Genomic DNA, 20,437 nt, shown 5'->3' with positions numbered 1-20,437 from the left:
AAACAATGAGAAAAACACAGAGATGTGGAGTAAGAGAAAGAGGTATTGAGAAAGGGAGAAAGAGGAAGAGAGCTAAAGAAAAGAAGAGGAAGACACGCAGAGGGAGTGATAAAGAAGAAGAGAAAGAGAGGAAAAAAGAGAGAGCAAGTGATAGACACAGTGAAAGCGATAAAGGGAAAGAGAGCCAACTCCCTCTTGATGGTGAGCCGGCTCCCGTCGGTCACTTCAAAGAGCCGGCTCTTAGAGCCGCCTCGTTCACGAACGCCACATCCCTAGACGCAATGGAGTAGGACCACTGGAAAAACTCTGGCGAAGGAGGGGGGGAGACGTGTTTGTATTTTATATTTCGTAGCATGTTTTCATTTTGCCATGCTTCGGAATTAAAAGTCCCAGTGGAGTGTCATGTCGTCGTTGGCCCCCGACGAATCCTGGTGGATGTAAAGGAGGGAAAAAGTGTCGAAAGCGTAAAGGAACAGTTCGCCTCCTGGCAACGGGGCACACGCTGGGACATCTCACTCCGGTATCCGTCCGTCTCGACATAACCCCCCCACCCCCGCGCCCTTCCCACCAGCCCACACCGAAGAAGCTTCGTCGGCTGCTGGCTAGCAAAATCCCCCCGCGTCGCGTCCACGGACAACCGAGGCGCTCCTTCTCCACGTTACGGAAGCCCCATTTTCTTCCACACCCCCTCCACCCCCTTTGCCCTCATCTCCCTCCTCCTCCTCCCATTCCCACCAGGCAAACCAACGCGACAAAAAAAAACGGGATTATTCACGATGGTTTCGGCATGGCGCAAAAGCCGCGGAGAAACGCTGTTTTTCTAAGCTGCCGACGGCAGAGGACCACCCGAGCTTGTTGGTGAAAATGGAAAAAAAAGGATACAATGCCCGCCGCGCGCGTTGTGCATTCCACGGGAGCTCCGCGGACGTGGGGTATTGTATTTTCCTTTTTTTTTGTTCTCATTCAGAAAAAAAATGCGCTTTCGGTGTCAATCGTACGCGGCGGTGAGAGATTATAAAGGCCTTGAGCCTCTTTTTTTCGGGTTAATTGTTACATTGTTAACGGAGCTAGCATAACTTGAACAAGGCTAGCGAGCCTTCTTGTTACATTTCGGAGGATTTTCCTTTATGGAGCCAGGGCGACACCGTGAAGGCACCTCTCGTGTTGCGTTTTCGGCGTCGTTGTTCCCTCCGTCCGCTGGCCTCCCTCTTCGGGGGGGAAGACTTTGTTTGCTCCATGAATGCTGGAGTCCTCCTTCCAACCCCAACCCCCACCACGGCAGCAGCTTTATGGCGAAACGGGAACAAGTTCTTATTTGAAGCGTGGAAACGGGAGGATAACAAAGTTTTGCAAGCGCCATTGGTATGACTTTTCTTTTTGTGTCCGCCAGGAGTTGTCCAAGTGGGGCGCTGAGATTCAACGGGGAGGTGTGGGGGAGTCTCGGCTCGCGACTGATGCGTAGCCGACGTGTGCTATTAAGTGTATTTATAGTTTAGGGTTTGTAACCGTGTGTTTTTGGAAGCAGCTTTTCGAGAACTTTTTTTGCAACTTTTGTGTTGTGACACTCGTAACTCGAAACACGCCGAAGTGTGCGCAGAGCCACAGGTTTTTTTTGTTGTGCTAGCATACTTTCCTCCTCTGTTCTCCACAAACGACGGTAGTGAAATGGTTACCAATTTCGTTTTCTCTTTTAAAAACGAAAGATCCCACTTCGTTGTCTTTCACACATAAATCTCTGTAGGATGTCCCCTTATCAGTTTGGATGCTATGTATTAAACATGCTAAAGCTTGTTAGCTTCTCCAAACACAGTTCTTAAATTCAAGTTTCAGCACAATTTTGCAATGCCCAGTTGGCCATTTTTGCAATTTAAACACACAAATGAGTTGAAATTCAGATTAGTGATGTGACTACTTTAGCTAATGTTTGAGGTGACCATATAGTTTTGCAAATCCTCAATCAAGAGCATTAAAAGCTATGTTAGACACTATCCATGAGGATGTTTAGGTTAAAGTAAGTGTCACAAACATAGTGTCCATGGGCGCCAGGTAGCCCCCAAGGACACCTAAAAATACAGAGAAATTGGTCTGAAGGTAGCTCACCAGTGATAGATCATTTTTTAGAAATGTATATTTTAACCTATCTAAGCCTATTTTAACCCTACTTAAAACTCTTACAACCTGGTAATAACATTGTTGTAACAACATAGCAATACCAGGATCATTTGTTTTTAGAAATTCATATCAAACTGTGAGTCCTAAAGTAGCTCTCTGTTTTTAGATTAAAGGTTGAGGTTAATGGTCACCGATTTTGTCTTGGTTTTTAGTATTTACAGATATAATTTCATTTTTTTTCCCCACTTGTGTATTTCCCTGCTTAAGGCTCCAATCACTTTGGATGCTATGTGTCATCTAGAACCAAACATGCTTAAGCTGGTTAACATCCCAAAACACAGTTCTTGAATTCACATTTCAGCAGCACAATTTTACAATGCCCAGTTGGCCATTTTTGCTATTTTAACACACAGATGAGTTGAAATTCACATTAGTGATGTGACTACTTTAGCTAATATTTTAGGTGACGATATAGTTTTGCAAATCTATAACAAAGAGCATTAAAAGCTAAGTTAGACACTATCCTCAAGCATGTCTACCTTATAGGTACAATTCAAATCAGTCCCCTTAACTGTATGAAAATTTACAGGGTTTGGAAATCATATTTAGGTTAAAGCAAGTGTCACAAACGTAGTGTCCATGGGCACAAGGTAGCCTCCAAGGACACCAGAGAAATAGGTCCAAAAGTAGCTCACCAGTGATGGATCATTTTTTAGAAATGTATATTTTAACCTATTTAAGCCAATTCTAACCCTACTTAAAACGATTACAATTTGGTAATAACATTATTGTAACAACATAGCAAGATACCAGGATCATTTGTTGCTTTAGAAATGCATATCAAACTGTGAGTCCAAAAGTAGCTCTCAGCTAGTATTAGATTAAAGGTTTAGGTTAATAGTCACAGATTTTGTCTTGGTTTTTAGTATTTACAGATATAATTTCATTTTTTTCCACACGTGTATTTCTCTGCTTGATGCTCTTATCACTGTGGTTCTAGATGACACATAGCATCCAAACATGCTTAAGCTGGTTAGTATCCCAAAACACAGTTCCCAAATTCAAGTTTCAGCACAATTTTACAATGCCCAGTTGGCCATTTTTGCTATTCAAACACACAAAAGAGTTGAAATTCAGATTAGTGATGTGACTACTTTAGCTAATATTTGAGGTGACTATACAGTTTTGCAAATCCATAACCAAGAGCATTAAAAGCTAAGTTAGACACTATCCACAAGGATGTCTACCTTTTAGGTACAATTCAAATCTGTCCCCCTAACTGTATGAAAATAGACAGGGTTTGGAAATCATATTTAGGTTAAAGCAAGTGTCACAAACACAGTGTCCATGGGCACCAGGTAGCCCTCAAAAAACACCTAAGAAACCAGAGAAATAAGTCTGATAGTAGCTCACTAGTGATGGATCATCTTTTAGAAATGTATGTTTTAACCTATTATTTAAGGCAATTTTAACCCTACTTAAAACCATTACAACCTGGTAATAACATTGTTGTAACAACATAGCAATACCAGGATCATTTGTTGGTTTAGAAAAGCATTTCACACTGTGAGTCCAAAAGTAGCTCTCTGTTATTATTAGATTGAAGGTTGAGGTTAATTGTCACCAATTTTGTCTTGGTTTTTAGTATTTACAGATATAATTTCAATTTTTCCACACTTGCTCTATCACTTTGGATGCTATGTGTCATCTAGAACTAAACATGCTTAAGCTAGTTAGCATCCCAAAACACAATTCCTTAACTCAAGTGTCAGAACAGGTTTACTATGTCCAGTTGCCGTGTGTTGCTTTTCAAACACACCAAAAATCGAATTTCACATGATTAATGTAAAGCTGTGAATTATTTACCTAATATTTATGGTTGATTTACAGCATGGCAAATCGATAACCAAGGACATCAAAAACCAAGTTGGACTCTATATTAAAAAGGTAGACAACCTAGTATATAATCAAGAGCGGCCTTTAACAGTATTGAAATATGCAAGCATTGGAAACTATATTAAGGTTAAAGCGCATGGTTCACAAGCATAGTGCCCAAGGGCACCAGCTATCCCCTAAGCACACCTTTAGTAGCCCAAGAAACAAGTCTGAAAATGGCTTATCAGTGATGGATCATTTCTTGGAAATTTTTGTTTTAACCTATTTAATTCTAGTGTAACAATTTTTCGAAAGATTACCTCTTGGTAATAACATTGTAGTAACAAGATAGTAATACCATTATAATTTGTCATGTTAATCTAATCTAATCGGTAAAACAAAACAGCTCTGTGCTTCACAAAGGTAAACGACTGTAAACGGTGACCTTATTTTGTCTTCGTTTTTTAAAATTACACTTATTTCATTTCATCACAAATGTATGCCTCGGCGAGATCAGTTTGGATGCCATGTTTCTTCCAGAACTAAAAATGCTAAATCTAGTTACCTTGCGGAAAAACAGTTCCTAAATTCAAGTTTCAGCAGCCGTCTATTAAGTCCATTTGTTTTGTGTTGTTATTTCCAACAAAAAAAAGTTGAAATTCACATTAATGATGTAAAGTTGACATTTCCTTCAGTAATCTTTTTGGTGACCATCCAGTAATGCAAACCTAAAGCATTCGAAGCTAAGTTGGGCACCATCCACACAAGCTTATCTACCTCTTTGGCACTATTGAAAACAGGTCCTTTAGAGGGTTTAAAAATGTTGGAGCAATGGAAATTATCTTTATGTTAAAGCAGGGGTCACAGATATCGTTCCCATGGGCACCAAGTAGCCCCCAAGGATACCCACGTAGCCTGTGAAATGGGTCTGAAAATCGCCAACATTGTTTAATAATTTCTTGGAAATTTACATTTTAACCTATTTAAGCCTATTTAACCCTTCTTTTCACACACATGTATCCCTTTGTGTGATGCCCACATCACTTTGTAATATGTCATCCAGAACTAAACATGCTAAAGCTAGTTCGCGTCCCAAAACACCGTTCCCTAGATTTAAGTTTCAGCAAACCTATAAAAAGTCCAGTCGTCATGTTTCGCTTAAAAAAACACCCACCAAAGTTTGAAATTTAAATCAGTGATGTGAAGCTATGATTTATCTAGCTAATATTTGTGATGAATATACAATATGGCAAATCTATATCCATGAGCATTAAAAGATAAGTTGAACACTATTCACAAGGTTCTCTCCCTTTTTAGTAAACTAAAAAATCCCCTATAATGGTATGAACGTTTACGTGCATTTAGTATTATAATACCATGATAACTTGTTTTAGAAATGCACATCAAAGTTGTAGTCCATAGTGCTAATCGACAGACTAAAAGTAGCTCCCTGCTTTAAAAAATGTTTGTGTCCCGTGGGTTAAAACTTCTCGATTAATAATTGGATATTCTTAAATGTTTGTTGTTGTTGTGCATTAACCCATCAGTTATTATTACAGTTAAGTAAAATAATTCAGATTTCAAACGTGTTGCTGAGACATGTATTTTAGGTTCTGGATATTATTTAAAACATTTTTTTTAATCAAACCTAAACCTGTCCTCTTGTCATTCTTTACATTATAGAAATAAACAACTGCAAACTGGATTTCAAATTTTGAAGGTTTTACTCTGCAAAACCCGTTGCGTGATGTGTTAACAGACAAATCAGTTTATTTTGGGCAATTAAGGCTTTGTATTTAGCCACAGTTTTACTTTAGTTAAACTTTGTTGTTTGTTGCCCTTCAATTAATACAAAATCATAGTTGTTGTAATAGGTGTTTTACATGACGTTTTGAGTTTTGCCTTATTAATATGCACATCTCAACCTTTTTTCATCCAAAGAACCGACACATTAAATATAGTATTGAATAAGACACTATGGGCAAAAATTCGTCATGGCACTGTTTTAAACATGTCACCTTCATTTACTTCTACTAATAATATTATGCACTGATAAGATCAAAATGTTATATTTTCTACTAGTATTGTTTGTTGAAACGGATTCAATACGTGTCATCACAAAATCGTGTACGTAACAATGGCTTTGAAATACAGTTGTATAGGTTTAAATGTAGGCAGCACGGCGGATCAGTGGTTAGCGTGTCTGCGGCACAGTTCTGAGGTCATGAGATTGAACTTTCCTGTGTGGAGTTTGCGTGTTCTCCCCGTGCTTGCGTGGGTTTACTCCGGGCACTTCAGTTTTGTCCCACATTCTAAAGACGTACATGTCAGATTAATTTGTCCGGTCCAAATTGTCCCTAGGTGTGAATTAACGAGTGAGAGTATGTATCTGTGTGCCCTGCGACTGGCTGGCAACCAGTTCAGGGTGTCCCCTGCCCACTGCCCGAGGATAGCTGGGATAGGCTTCAGCACCCCCGCGACCCTACTGAGGATAAGTGGTGCAGATAATGGATGGAAGGATGAAGGTTTAAATGTGACATTTTTGACTGATAAGTTTTTCCCCTCGGTTTTTTGGTAGCCAATTCGAAATCACAGCTTTTCATTTGTTCTTTCTGGAGTCTAAATAGAATATCTGCAACCCATGTCCCCCAGAGATAATTGATAAATCAAACCCTTCAATTTGACACTATCCACAGACTAAGATGTTTTGGCGCACTTATAATTGTTATCTTGTCAAATGTTGTCTTTACAACCATCCTGACCTGAAAGAGTAGTTTGCATTCAAAAAAGAAGCATGAATTCCTTTTTTTGTGTTTGGTCATGTTTCTAGGGAGCTCCCTAACCTGCCAGTAGATTAACTCCAAATTGATCTTGGGGCAAAAATATTACTATTATTATTATTATCATACTAAAATGAAACCTGCTGCAATTTGGCAAGGACATCTTATAATAAAATAAAAGCCGAAGTAGTGTTGCCAATCAACAACAGCCTCGTGCCAGAACCTAGCCTTAGATTACTTACCTTCAGTTAGCATAAAAATATAAAGAGAAATCCTTCAAGAGTAAACAAGAATAGCAATGCAAAAATCTATAAATCATTCTTGTTGTATATGTTTTGATACTGCACTATCAAATTTTTGAGTAAAATAAGGTTACTTTCAAATCTTGCTAGCAGAAATGGAAATGTCAAATTGGTTACCCAGAGCTAGATGTTTACAGCTATTTTTTCCACATAAACAACAGGATCTTGAACGATTAGTACAGTCAAAATTGTCCCTTAATGGATTCTCTGTCCCCACAGCTATGCATACAAAAGATAGTTTACAATTTAGATACAAACAATTAGCCTTTTTTTTTGTAACTCAGAACTTTTTTTGCTTTCCCATAGCAATAAAAATAATGCAAGTCAGTGTTATTCGTATAGATTTGAAGTGTTATGGTGAAGGGTACATTTTGAACTTATATTATTAATTTTAAAAACTGATAATTGGTATTTAAACAACTAAATAGGCTTGTGAATGTGTTTGTAACCACATTATCATGTGTCCTAATGTAATTGTTTTGCCTTACCAAAGCATACAGCGAATGTTATTTTGTGGAAAGGCTCTGTGTGTGGGCGTGTGGATGTGTTTTTATAATATACTGTATATTTATCAGTTATTGGTGGTTCTGTTTAATTGACCATACATGGATATTGTCTGATTTCTATGCTAAAATTCTTGATCCATCAAGGTCTTTCTTTGCTACTCATATGCAACACGTACTTTGTAGCCTGCCTCCAACTAGAGGCCACCACGTGTGCAGCATAGCATTTCTTCCTTGCTATGACCCAACTTATAACTGATAATTCTTACTATGCTATTTCTGCAAGTTCAATTTGAAACAAATGTTTAATTGTAACCAGTGCTGAACACAAATTAAAAATGTATTCAGGATTAATAATGGTAGTGTTAATTTATACCAGGGATCAGGAACCTTTTTTGACCCAAAAGGCAATAAAAGCAAAAATATTAAAAAAAAAAAATTGAGAAAGCCACACCATATGTTTCAAGACAAAATTCAACAAAACCGCCAAACCCGCTCATCAGACAATAGCAAATTTTTTGGCAAATTTTTTTCACTGTGTGTCATTTGATTTGATCAAATTTATGAAATAATAATGCCAGAACCTGTGTCCCATATCACTATAAATGTATCAGTTAAAATTTGTCTCCCGCACTAAGTTACTTTAGAGTGTTGAAGCAAATTTTCACCGCCATTTTTGTCCTAAATAATGGTAACAAAACAACATGCAAGCAAAGTTATTTTGTAAAATTATCATAATATTCTTCAAACGGTAAGGATATTGTGTTAATTACCTCCGGCGTAGACTGCACTAAGCGAGAGCGAGAAGGGAGTACCTTGCACTGTGTGCAGAGATCCGTCCACCTCTACCACTCACCCAATCAAACTGCTCTGAGTGGTTTTCTGGCGTTTTTATTTATTTACAGTTTGACCAGTGGGTTTTCACCAAAAAGTAGATTACCATTGAACATACATAGTATAATAAGCTTCAAAAATAGGGTTTCTTAGCGACTTACTGCCAAAACGGGGTATGTTGGTGTGACACCCTGTAAACTGTAGTTGAGAATGTGCTACTGGACTGAATCAATGATCTTATCAGTATTGCTTCAGCTTCACATGTACCAAAATTGGGATGAAATTGCCCAACTTTTGAACGCCACAGATACATTTGCAATGTTAAATTTGGTCTCTGAGCCATATGTACTCATGAATAGAGCCATACATAATTCTCACCCCTAGATCTATGCACAGTAACACTAGAGTCTAGTATATTAAAATACTTGAATGGCTATTACGCAAAAGCAAATTATATACGCTACCACAAAAGTAAAACTTGATGATGCAAAATAATTTTCTTTTGTTGAAGGGCCTCACCAGAATTTGAAAATTACTTATTCTTTGCCACCATCTCCTGGCTTAAAAAAAGTAACTATCACGGCCTCAGTCAGATCATTCATTCGTACGTGCATATCTTAGCCACACTCCAATAAACTCTTCTCTTTTTAAATCTTTTTGTGGGTTTGGGTTGGCGTTTGGACTTTTTTTGAAACAGGCTTTTTGTTACTCCACATTTTTATTGCTACACTAAAAACAGAAAACTGCAAAGACGAGCATTAAGTCACATTTCCTCCCCAACCCCCTGTACTCATCCCCGTTGTGTTGCGAGTTCTGGAGCGTTGGTAAAAGTAAGATAAAAGCAGATAGGCGCAGTGGAAAAGAATAAAGACTCTTTGAACTCATTTGGGCTTGTTAGTGCATACTTAAAGAAAATATTCTACTTTCAACTTTAACGGCTGATAAAGTGAGGCATGGAACATTCAAACTAACAACATAAAAACCACTCTGATGCTACTTGAAATGAAAGTAAGTTATAAATATGAATGATACACCTGCCTATTGCCATAGATCAGCTTGAAAGACTCCTGTAAGGATAATTGTTGTGCCATGTAATCTGGATTGTGCACAGTCTGCACCTATTTGGATGAAAAGAGGAAAATCAAAATAGGTATATAATTGCTTGCTTTACAAATATATAGAAGAATGTGTTCATTTTTAGTGAGACTGCTCTGGCAATTGTATTTAAATGTTTGTTATTCCAAGGAAAAACACAAAATGAAGGCTATTTCTGTTGGAATGTGATGGTAATGTTCCATTTACTAGCATAAGTGATGTATTGCAAACAAATCATTTTTTATTCTGTAACAGATAGTGGTTTTACTGTAATCCTCTTTTCACATCTTTAATCATCATTTTCACAAGCGGCTACAAAAATTGTATTCAATTTGCTAAGAGTTAGTGAAACCGAACCCCTTGGTTATTGTTGTTGATGTGTATCTTTTATTATTGATAGCGTCCGGCACTTTTTGAGGTTTGGATGTACATAATTTTGTACTACATTTTGATACAAAGTTTTATAGTAAATACAACTACTGTGTAGCTGTGTCTGAATGTGCACACTACTCCAGTACTTCCTTTATTGGCTAATACTAAGGGGTATTGCTAACGTGATACATGACCTTAGAAATGATTTATTTCTTTACGTTGAAAATGTATACCACCAAAAACAAAATGCTGTCTAGCATTGCATGCTGTTATGCACCATAAAAATACTAATCGAGCAACATATGGGGGGGTGACGTAGTTTTGGACAAGAAGCGAGTATTGAGCTTCTTGACTGGATCGCCAAACATTATGGGAATGCAGGGTTTCCTCCACAAAACCTAAACTTATTGGTTCAAATCGGATTTACTTTTAATGTAATCTGGGTGCCGTCAGACTATCATTTTCTCATGCTGAATTTGTAATTCATAGTATGGTTAATGACTTAATGTTTTGGGGTGAAAAAGGAGTGGGGTTGTCGATGAGAGGAGAGAGTTGACGCTTGTTTGAAACATCTACTTTCCGGACTATGAGGCACACCTAAAAATCCAAACTTGACAGAAATATGAACGTGCATCTTCTATGCAGACGAAAATGGAAATTCGTTACCATAGTTGTGTAACTATTTATCAGTAGATTAATGTTATCACTGACCACGATTACATAACAATGTAGGTAATGGTGATCAAATCGGATCGCAATGGTAAGAGCACCGGATTCTAATCACATGAATTGTTGTTCACATTTGATGCAATGGGAATCAAACCCGAATCGTGGCAGGTAGAGTGCCAAATTCCATCACAATAACACTAGGAATACAGAAACACGTGAAAAGGCATTAGGTCTTAGCTCATCTTTACACTATTTTTAGTCACGACACACCAGGAAGTGCTGGCCCCACGACCCTGGTGGTTAAGAGATCCGCGAGCCGTGAGCAAGATATTTTAAAGAAAGGAGAAAACAGAAAGTGATTAAAAAACGGTATAAAAATACCTTTCACTTTTTCTCAGCTCAAACCAAGTATTGTAAGTGAGAAGCATTTTGAATATGTGTGTTTATATTTTTCCAGGGCAACCAAATTACTTCCCATAATGACTTTCTCTTACTTTACCTCAGAATCTTCTGCGACTTTGCCAGTCAGTGATACAATACTGTATTTTCGTGCCCCTAACCCGTAATGTCTGACAACATTCTAGTCACCTGGCCCAATTATAACATCAACAATTTGGTAACCTGACTAAAAACAGTGTGATGATGCGATAAAACTTAATGCCTTTTCATGTGTCGTCTTTATCCTCAGATGTTTAGTGGATAAGATCCGGTCCACTCCCCGCTGTGATCCGGGGTGGATTCCCGTTGCATCCAATGTTATGCAATTTTTATAATGACGCAATATATTCTTACTGATCAATCAATGAACACATACGGTACTTTTTAATTTTTGTGTAACCCTACCCCTACGTTGTACGCCGGTATGCCTTATATATGGAAAGAATCTCACAAAAGACTATTTTAGGGGGCTGTGCCTTTTTGTGCAGAAGATATGTTACTGTTATTGATGGCTTGAGGGGAGGGACAACAAAAGCCCAGTTGGGAAACCCTGGGGCTACATGTAATTTGGACAACTATATGATTTGGGGCTATTTACTGTGGTAAGATGGACATTCAGAGTTAGGCCACAGCTTGTGGCTCACTATTTAGCTAATGCCTCTGTGTATATTCGTCTTACAGCCTTATCCTCAATTGGACTGGTACTCCCCCCTTTTATGAAAAGAGTTGCCCAAGTTCTGGGTTCATACTTTGGTGCTTCCTGATGTGACGATTATCTTGGTGTGTTAATGGTAATTTAACACATTTTTCAACCACAGAAATGATCACATTTTGAGATGTTGCGGTAATAGCATTTCACCACTTAATTTTTATTGTGTTGAATATATTTTCTGTTGACCTGGATAAAAAACTTTCACCTGTGACATTTACTTACAAAAAAGGTACATTTACTTTATTAAAATAGACAATGTGTATGTGCCGTCCAATCTTGGTTTCTATGCACACAAGGCACACTTTCGTATTTGACGACCGAGGGCCCCCTCAATTGCTAAGCAACACCGCTGTCTGCTGCATCATTTATTTATGTGATGCACACAGCTTCTTATTTATCTCTTTTTCCAATTGGACACTGCCGTCTTTTCATTATAGCGACCTGTCAAATGTTTGTCAGCAAAAAGTAGTTACGTGACCTATGCGGCTGTTTGGCGTTTGATTTGCTATACTTTCAAGACAAAATTTTCAGTTGAGGTGTACTTTATTTCTAATTTTAGTGGTCCCTAGTCTGCAATTGTCTGCGACAGGTTTTGAGTTTACGAATGGTTCATATTCAACCCTGTACTGGATGCAAGAAAGTTTGATTCAAAAAAATATATCTGTGAAAAGATGTTCAGACAACCATTACCGATTACAATTAGATTTATTTCAATTTTAACACTTATTGCTTGGGCAAAAATAGCTAGACACAGGTTATGCAAAAGGTTGTTACTTGCTTCAATGCCAAAATTAAGTTGTCGAGCCTAACTACAGTGATACCTGTGTAATCGACAATAATCCATCAGGGATCACTGTTCGACCACAGAATTGTTCGTGTACCGAAATATTTTTTCTCATACAAGGTAGCTGTATTAATTCTAATATATCCCTACGTATTCCAAAATGCCCCAAATATTAATGAAATGTGTACTCAAGCAACAATGGTTGTTTAAATGTTAAATAAAACATAACAAAGATGACTATATAACACAATTTTAACCAATTACTGTACCTTTTTAGAAGTGGTTTGATTGCAGTAAACCATTCTCGTAATTTGCAATAATTTCCTTTTTTAACTCGATTGTTGTTCAGTTTCCTTCTTTTTCTTCCGCGTAACTATCCGTAACTTTTTTTCGTAACTATAATTATTGTTAATGAAAGACTATTTAACACAATAAATCAAGATACATTTTCAACTTGTGTTTAGGGACTGACTTTCTCTTACGAAATGATGCCAGCCGATCTGGCAATAGTGGGTGTGTTTGAATTCACATTTTTCGTTCGAATATCCCTGCAAAAATCACTAGAATTTCTGGTTCACATAAAATGTTTTTCGAGGAGGATGTATTTTAAACGGCGAATCCAGAATTCTGCTGCTGGTGCAACATAATTTTGCAGCTTTTACAGCAATGTTAATCGTCATTTTAGTGAATAAAATGTAAGATTTTGCAATCCCTTGCTGTATTTCACAATTAAGCAGTAACCAAGTTGTCTTTTCTTAACATGACATATTAATTGAGTCTAGTCAATTCACCGCCCAGCTACACTTCCCCGCTAAGTATTTGGTTCTGGAACAAATGATGTTACAGATGTAAAATAAAAAAATCCTAATTTTTTTTCTTTTGTGAAAGAACGTTCTAAAATGAAAACGTTTCATGCAGGAAAAAACGAGTTTTATTCGTGTATAGAAAAAGTCTGGATTTGTACAATACAATGTGTTGATTTTACTGATGCAGTGATGATTGTTCTAAAGTTCTAAAAAATAACATCCACACTACGGTGCCCTTCCAAAACAAGTTAGCCAGTGTATGGCTGCGTCCTAATGTATATTTCCTTTTACGCTAAGCACTTATTTATTTACTATATAGTCCTGAACTAAACAGTAGCTTATTTACTGCATTTCATTAATTATATTTTGGAGATTTTGACAACTAGTGAACTTGATAGTAGCCTATATTCTGTAGTTCAATCATTGTGTTTGAGAGATTTTGACAGCTCGGGAAAACCTTGCTCTCGCTTTCATATCACTTGCATAACCTTGATTCCTTTTTCATAATGGATTGTTGCCTGGTCCATATGATCAGTAGAATGACCACTGATGTTTACTATTTTACATTTAGTGTTGTTTGTTGTTTTGAGCGCACTATATTTTCCCTCTGGACAGTTGGGAAAACACACCTTTGGTACAACCATTCTTTAGTGCACAAAAGTGTGGACATTTGAATGCTGCCGATTTTTTTTAGAATCTTGGTGTCCATCTTATATGGCCAGCATCACAAATGGATGGATGTTAATTGTAGGTAAGAAGGTAAATCCAGCTCGACCCAGCTCGGGTTTTCTTCGGCCTTCGTCCCTCAAGTCAAGTGTGCGGCGCCGAAACGAACACTCCAGCGCCAAACGGCGCATTTTGCAGCAAATGGAACTGAACTAAATGGTACCAAAAAGAAAAGCATATTCTGTAGATTACAAGATGCAAATATTGAAAGCTGAAAAGCAGAAAGAATGTTTGTAAATCTTGTAAGCTATTAGCGAGAAGCGGAAATGATATCTGATGTAATGGGTGTAGAGGTGGAAAGATGAAGCATCAAATCTTCTATTGTGACACAGAGGATGAAAATGTATTTGGATTTCGTGATTTAGAGTTAAACTGATAGTTTGGTAAGCATGATCTTTATGATAAAGATATCTGAATAGTATAACTATGGCTGTGTTACTCAGGTAAAAGTACTGTTACTTCAGAAAAATATTACTCATTTTGAAGTAAAAAGAAGTCATCTAAATAATTACTTGAGTAAAAGTAAGCGCATGCTGTGCATATCCACCACAAAGAAGAAAAAAAACGTCCCGGCTCGACTTAATGATTGATATATTAAGCCCAAAATTCGTCCTGAAAGTCCAGAAAGTACGGTACTTTTACCCATTTCCATGTCTACATGACTCCGAGCAATCTCCGATTAGTGTGACACAGAAATCAAATATATTGTCTTTTTAATATTCACGGTTCACACTATGCCTGATCTAAAAATCTCAGAATACAAATTGATGCACAAGCCTGACACAGGCTTTCATGTGGTCCCTCATCACTTGGAGTGTAAATAAGTGTTTGGTTGGAAAAGGAACGTTTACAGTCGGTGACCTAAAACTTTGCACCGCTTGTATGTTTGCCCCCTGTTGTCATGTCAACAAGACTCATTGAGTGCTTTTCCCTGCTTTTGCGCTTGTTTGCTTGTCAGGCGATAAAGCAAAGTTCTTTCTCCCTGTGTTTTGCAGGTGTGAATGACTTGTGGCTGTCGGGTCCTGTGAGTGGGCCAGCTTCCTGTGACTGCATACGAGCACACGCTTACGGCCTCCAGGGGGGAGGGGGCTGACTGTGAGGGCTCTGGTGGAGAGCACACATCAGTGCCCAGGAGACCTGAGGCCTGGTCTTCCATATGAGGCCCAGTTCGAGGAGCTGAGGGGGCTTCTAAGGTAAGTCTGCCATTTTCTTTAGACATACAACAATGGTTTTCTGGGGGCGGGGGACTACCAAACATTTTGCAGTGGCCTATTTTCCAAAAATATTTACAGGTCATTCTTAAAGGTAATCCCACATCTTTGAACATGCAAAATGTAAGGTAGTAATTATTTTTCAGTAAAATCGATATGTATATCTTTGGTATATTCCAATTTTTTCTGAGATGATGCATTTTGAAATCAAAATGTCTTGTCTTTGTCATCCTGAGCTGTGACGTCAATTGAGGAACACCAGCACCCTAGCAAGCCAGTTGCCATAATGTTTAACTTGTTAATTAGTTGAAGAGGTTACCTATCTTCAAAGTGAAGTTTTGGAAGTTTTTGTGGAGAATGTCTAGGCATTGTGTTACAGGGAAATGCAGTAATTGTACAACAAAGGACTAGCCGTCAAAAGGAGGCTTCCTCAGACCAATAAATGAAGGTGGCGGCGGCCTCGGCGGAAAAAACGCGATGCTGGCTGACCAAAAAACACAGATCAGCCAGGTTAACCGAGAAACAAAAAAACAAAAAGCTTCAACTGCTACGGCAATAAACGCAAAGCCGGCTGGGGATAAACCCAATCCACGCTTAAAACTCCAGGCACAAAATTATCAGTGAGGCTGAAGATGTGGTTAGTAGTGTCAAAGGTATGCTGGAGTGTAGCCATGGATTAAAATCAAGGCGGTGTAAGCTTTTGGGCGAATATAAGGTAAGCCTGTGCTGGTTCGTGAGGTAAAATGTTTAAAGGAGCGAGCTCTTTTAAAGATACTTACCTAATAAAATAAAGCAAAATATGATGAAGTCTTGTGTCATGTCACAAAATAGGGTGTTTGCTTTTCGGTCTGTTTTGACTTAGAAGCTTCTTCCAGAATCATTTGTAAGGGACATACTGAAAAATTTGGCCTATTATTTTGGCCCCCCAAAAGGTTTTAATTCGATTGAATGTAGTTACTGAAAAAAAAAGGATGTTACACTGAGCTTGGTGAAGGAAAATAAGCTCATGGCCAAATGTGACTTTTGCCAACAGAAGGCATCTGTGAAGTGATGCAAACGCAACAACCGCAACATCCCTTGGCACATATGGAAGCTGATATGGACCAGTAGTGCTCATATGGGTTCTTTATTTCCACCTTACTAAGATTGATGTAGTATTAGACGATAGGTGGGACTATTGTTTTCAGAAATGTTATTATTATTACTAATTAACCTAATCTACCAAGGATTGTCATTTTGCTACTTAGCTCTGGAAGTTTTAAACTGATTTATAGCTCAGTTTCAGTTCAGGCTGGAATACAGTATTGACCAGGGCAGCACGATTTTGGGGGAAAAAAACCTAATTGCGATTTTTCAGACCTGTATCGCAGCCCTAGAATGGACCCCTTTGTGTTTTAAGGTAAGCTGCCACTGTATTTCCGTTTGTGAATGCGAGAGGTAAAAGGCCAAAAGTGCCGTCTAAATGCTTGGCTACCTTCATGGGAGTAACCAGCTGTGTAGATGGAACTGACATAATACTGACATGGCTCTGTGGTTTGGCATGTTGGGTCTTGTGTCTCTTGGGTGACATCACACAGTCAATCAGTCTTGTGAGTTTGGAGCTTCAGACTGAAACCCTAACCCAGGTGATTCTGGGTTAGGGTTTCAGTCCGGGTCATATTTGATATAAAACTGCCCCCTGATTTTGATTTGAGCCTGGCCTGTATAATGGAATCTCACCTGCTTTGTGATTGTTCAACTATAAACTTTGTCGGACATTGAATCGAAGTTTAAACTAAGCTCTGCTTATAAAAACAGACGTTCAGAACAACAACCGAGTCCTGTAAAATCTGGCTTACTCTGCACTGTGTTAATTTGTGTTCTCAAGTTTGATTTTTTTCTTTCTTTTAATTTTTGTTGCATATTTTTCTGAAGTCTCTGTATGTTATTTTCAATGCGTTGTTGTCATTACCTTTTTTACACTTTGGTGATAAAGCAGTGCTCTTGTCTGTCCGACTGCATGTTCTCTCGCATCTGACATTTATCTGCAAAGGCATCGATAGCTTGGTCATGAGGAGAGAAAGCCCTTGAGTTGGAGCATTACTAATTAATCTGGAGGAATAAGAACGTCATAGATAGCGCCACTTTGCTTAGTCTTGCATATTTGTTTGGTTTTACGCTCCTATTTGGACACAATCACGGGGCAAAACATGGTCATGTTGCTCTTCCACAAATCTCTGTCCTAGTAGTTTATTTATCTAGTATTTAATCCCAATGCATGTTTACTAAATTTCATGGGTAGGTGAAGGACTCCCGGGAAATGGATATTGATAGAAGGCAGCAGAGGATTTATTTTTTGTTCTCTTCGTTGGTTACTTAATGTTTTTTTGTGTTCTTTTTTTTCGCATTTATTTTGTGTGATTTCTGATTAGATCTCAAAAGATGTGTGCTATGTAAGAGGCAGTCTCACTTCCCTACAGAATGCTTTGTGGCTGGGCTCCTTTCACAGCCATACAGATGATATGTGTGAAAGTGTCTGGTCGCCCAGTGTATTGATTTTCACGCTCTCTGTTGGCTTTTGGTTGTTTTCTTTGATCTATGTTAATAACATAAATGCAACACCATATGATAAACTTGAGTGTATTATGGTTGAGATCAATTTAGTCCTGATAAGGCCTCTGTTGACATTAATCGAAAACAGTACAGTGTAGCATTACACTTTGTTAATAAAGTACTCTGAATCAATTTTCTAATGTTTTTTCGCAAGGAAATAAAATCTAGCCCTGTTCACTTTTGGTGAGGTTACGTATTTTTACGAATTTGCGATAATTCTACAAATTTCTCGTTTGTGCACCCTCGTCTCTATGGAACCCCAGTTGTTCCAACCCTTGATTAAATTATTTCATAAAACCAAATGTTGGTACACCAACATTTGCATTGATACCAAATCAGTCATATCTGTATAAGCAATCTGTACAACCTTGTTGACGATTGATTGCAGCGATTAAACGTGCTTTAAGTTTTTTGCATATTCATAACGCGAAGAGTTATTTCTTGGCCTTAGCTCCTCTTATATTACCCCTACTGTTTTTGGTGACACCGAAGTTTAGCATAGTTGTGGTGACTAATAATCTGGAGAAAATAATAACATCCTTCGCAGAAAAAAAACCCAATTTCTTTTGCACGCCATATGCCAGTTCAGAAAACGTAACTGTCAAACCACAGTTAGTGACCGTGATCCAACAGATTCAACTAAAATACTAACATAGTGTTTTTAAAGACCCGGCAGGGCATTCCTTTTTAATGTGTGTGTCATACTTTTAGTATGGAAAACGGCACCCCGAAAATGGTCTACCTATTCTGTCCAATTAACATATGCTCTGCTTCAGAGGCGGTGTAAATAACTAACAATATAGACTTTGTCTAACACACGTTTTTGCACTTTTGCTTGTATGAAAGTATTCTAATTGACTGATGTAAATAACTCGGTGAGGATTGTGTTTAATTCAGATCTTTGAGCACATTGGAAATATCACCAGTTTGATACACAACACAATAACTCTAAACTACAACATTAAGGGATAGTGGTATTCCTCTGCACCAAACAAACGTTTCACAACTCGAAGGACCAGGATTATTTCATTTTTCTCTTAACAGCTCACCATGCTACCAAAACTTGTTAGAGCAAATAAACAAAAATGTTTATGTAAAGATTTTTTACCGATTTCATATGCCTACTTTTCACTGGTAAATACAATACAATGCATTTTGGGTTTATTTGGGATCTCATGTAATCTATTGTGAGTCAATGCCAGCAAACTATTTTACCTCATTGATTTATTTTGTTTTATTAAATGATAAGTTTAGTTCAACGTTTATATAGCTGTCCTTGTGTTGTCACATTATTAAAATTTCCAACTTGTTATTCATATCCGTAAAAATAATACCAATTTCACTACCACAAGGATAAACCAAAACACATTTTTAAGTATAGTATTGCATATACTATGTTATGCAATACTATATGTATTGCATAACATATTACATAACATAAATAGGTCATCTAAAAAACAAATTCAGTCATACCTCTACTTATGAACATCTCTACATAGGAATTTTTCAGGTTACGAGCAAACTGAGCATAAAGAAATATCTCACGGTACAAATTATTTTTCAGGATACGAATAAACAGACCGGTAGCGTGCGTGCTGCTTTTCGGTGCCAGTTAAAAAGCAAGAGACTATTTTTTGTTATTTTCTTTATTCTTTGATTTTATACATTGTGTGCCTTTCGTTTTAGTTTTTTTGTGTGATATTGTAATTTATTTTGTAACTTGTTTCATGTTCTGATGCTTTTTTATGATTTATTCAAAAAATTATATTTGTGCATTTCCTGGAACGGATTAGCGAATTTATATTGAAAAAAGTGCCTCTACTTACAATTTTTTCAGGTTACAAATCTACTCCTGGAACAAATTAAATTCGTAAGTAGAGGTATGACTGTACATGAATTTTAGTAACATGTTCACACATAAAACTGAAAATGGCACTAAGAAATTAAGAAAATGAAACGATACATAAACGTATAAGATCAATGTTAAACAAATGCTGACTGTTCTGAGTTTTGGGCTGCATGTGCAGGATGTAGACAAAGAGAACAGAAAAAAACAAAAACATTTTTTTCAAGTTATTCTTTTTTTTAACAGACTCAGAAGAAGTTGTTTCGTTCATGTAGTTGTCTTACCTGTTGGTATTTCTCTCCACATGATTTTCCGTAAATATGAGTAGCAATTCTGAGATAAATGCGAATTTCTGGTTTGCATTTGAATAGGCTCCTCTACTGACTTATTTTTCATTGTCACAGCAAAAGCTATTTATTTCTAACAAAGGCTGTTTTATAGTTAAGTATAGAGTGAAAGTACCAGTAATTCTTGTTGTTGTTTGTTCAGTTGTACAGATTACTCCCAGAGGAGTCTCATTAGACACTTAAAGGATGCCACCACCTCACTGCTAACCTGTAACATACAACGGCCTCTGTTCCCCTCTACAATGCATGCTTACTTTTCAGTGCCAGGTCAAGCGGGGGAGGGGAAAGGGCAGACTGAGAAGGATGGTGTTTATCTTTATTCCACCTCTAAGACTGGTTTCACAAACCGAATCGTATTCTGACTACTGTACTGAAAGAGCTGTATTGCTTTGTGGTAAAATTGCTCTTTTAGTCAGGAGCAGTTGGTTCAGGA

At 37.7% G+C, this 20,437-nt stretch overlaps 1 protein-coding gene across 1 annotated transcript in view; it reads left to right on the top strand.

The window, feature by feature from the left end:
- Window positions 1-298: 298 nt before the first annotated feature.
- Window positions 299-20,437, top strand: part of bcl9 (BCL9 transcription coactivator) — a 64,675-nt gene continuing 44,536 nt past the window's right edge. The window contains exons 1-2 of the mRNA XM_088352695.1: window positions 299-932; window positions 15,004-15,201. The gene's annotated coding sequence lies outside the window, so the exon portion shown is untranslated. The remainder of the gene's footprint in view (window positions 933-15,003; window positions 15,202-20,437) is intronic.

This window comes from Urocampus carinirostris, chromosome 14 (assembly GCF_059441175.1).
Source record: "Urocampus carinirostris isolate Australia breed hairy pipefish chromosome 14, RoL_Ucar_1.0, whole genome shotgun sequence".
NCBI lineage: Eukaryota > Metazoa > Chordata > Actinopteri > Syngnathiformes > Syngnathidae > Urocampus > Urocampus carinirostris.
The sequence above is the reverse complement of the archived record's forward strand: the minus strand, read 5'-3'. Positions and strand labels throughout refer to the sequence as shown.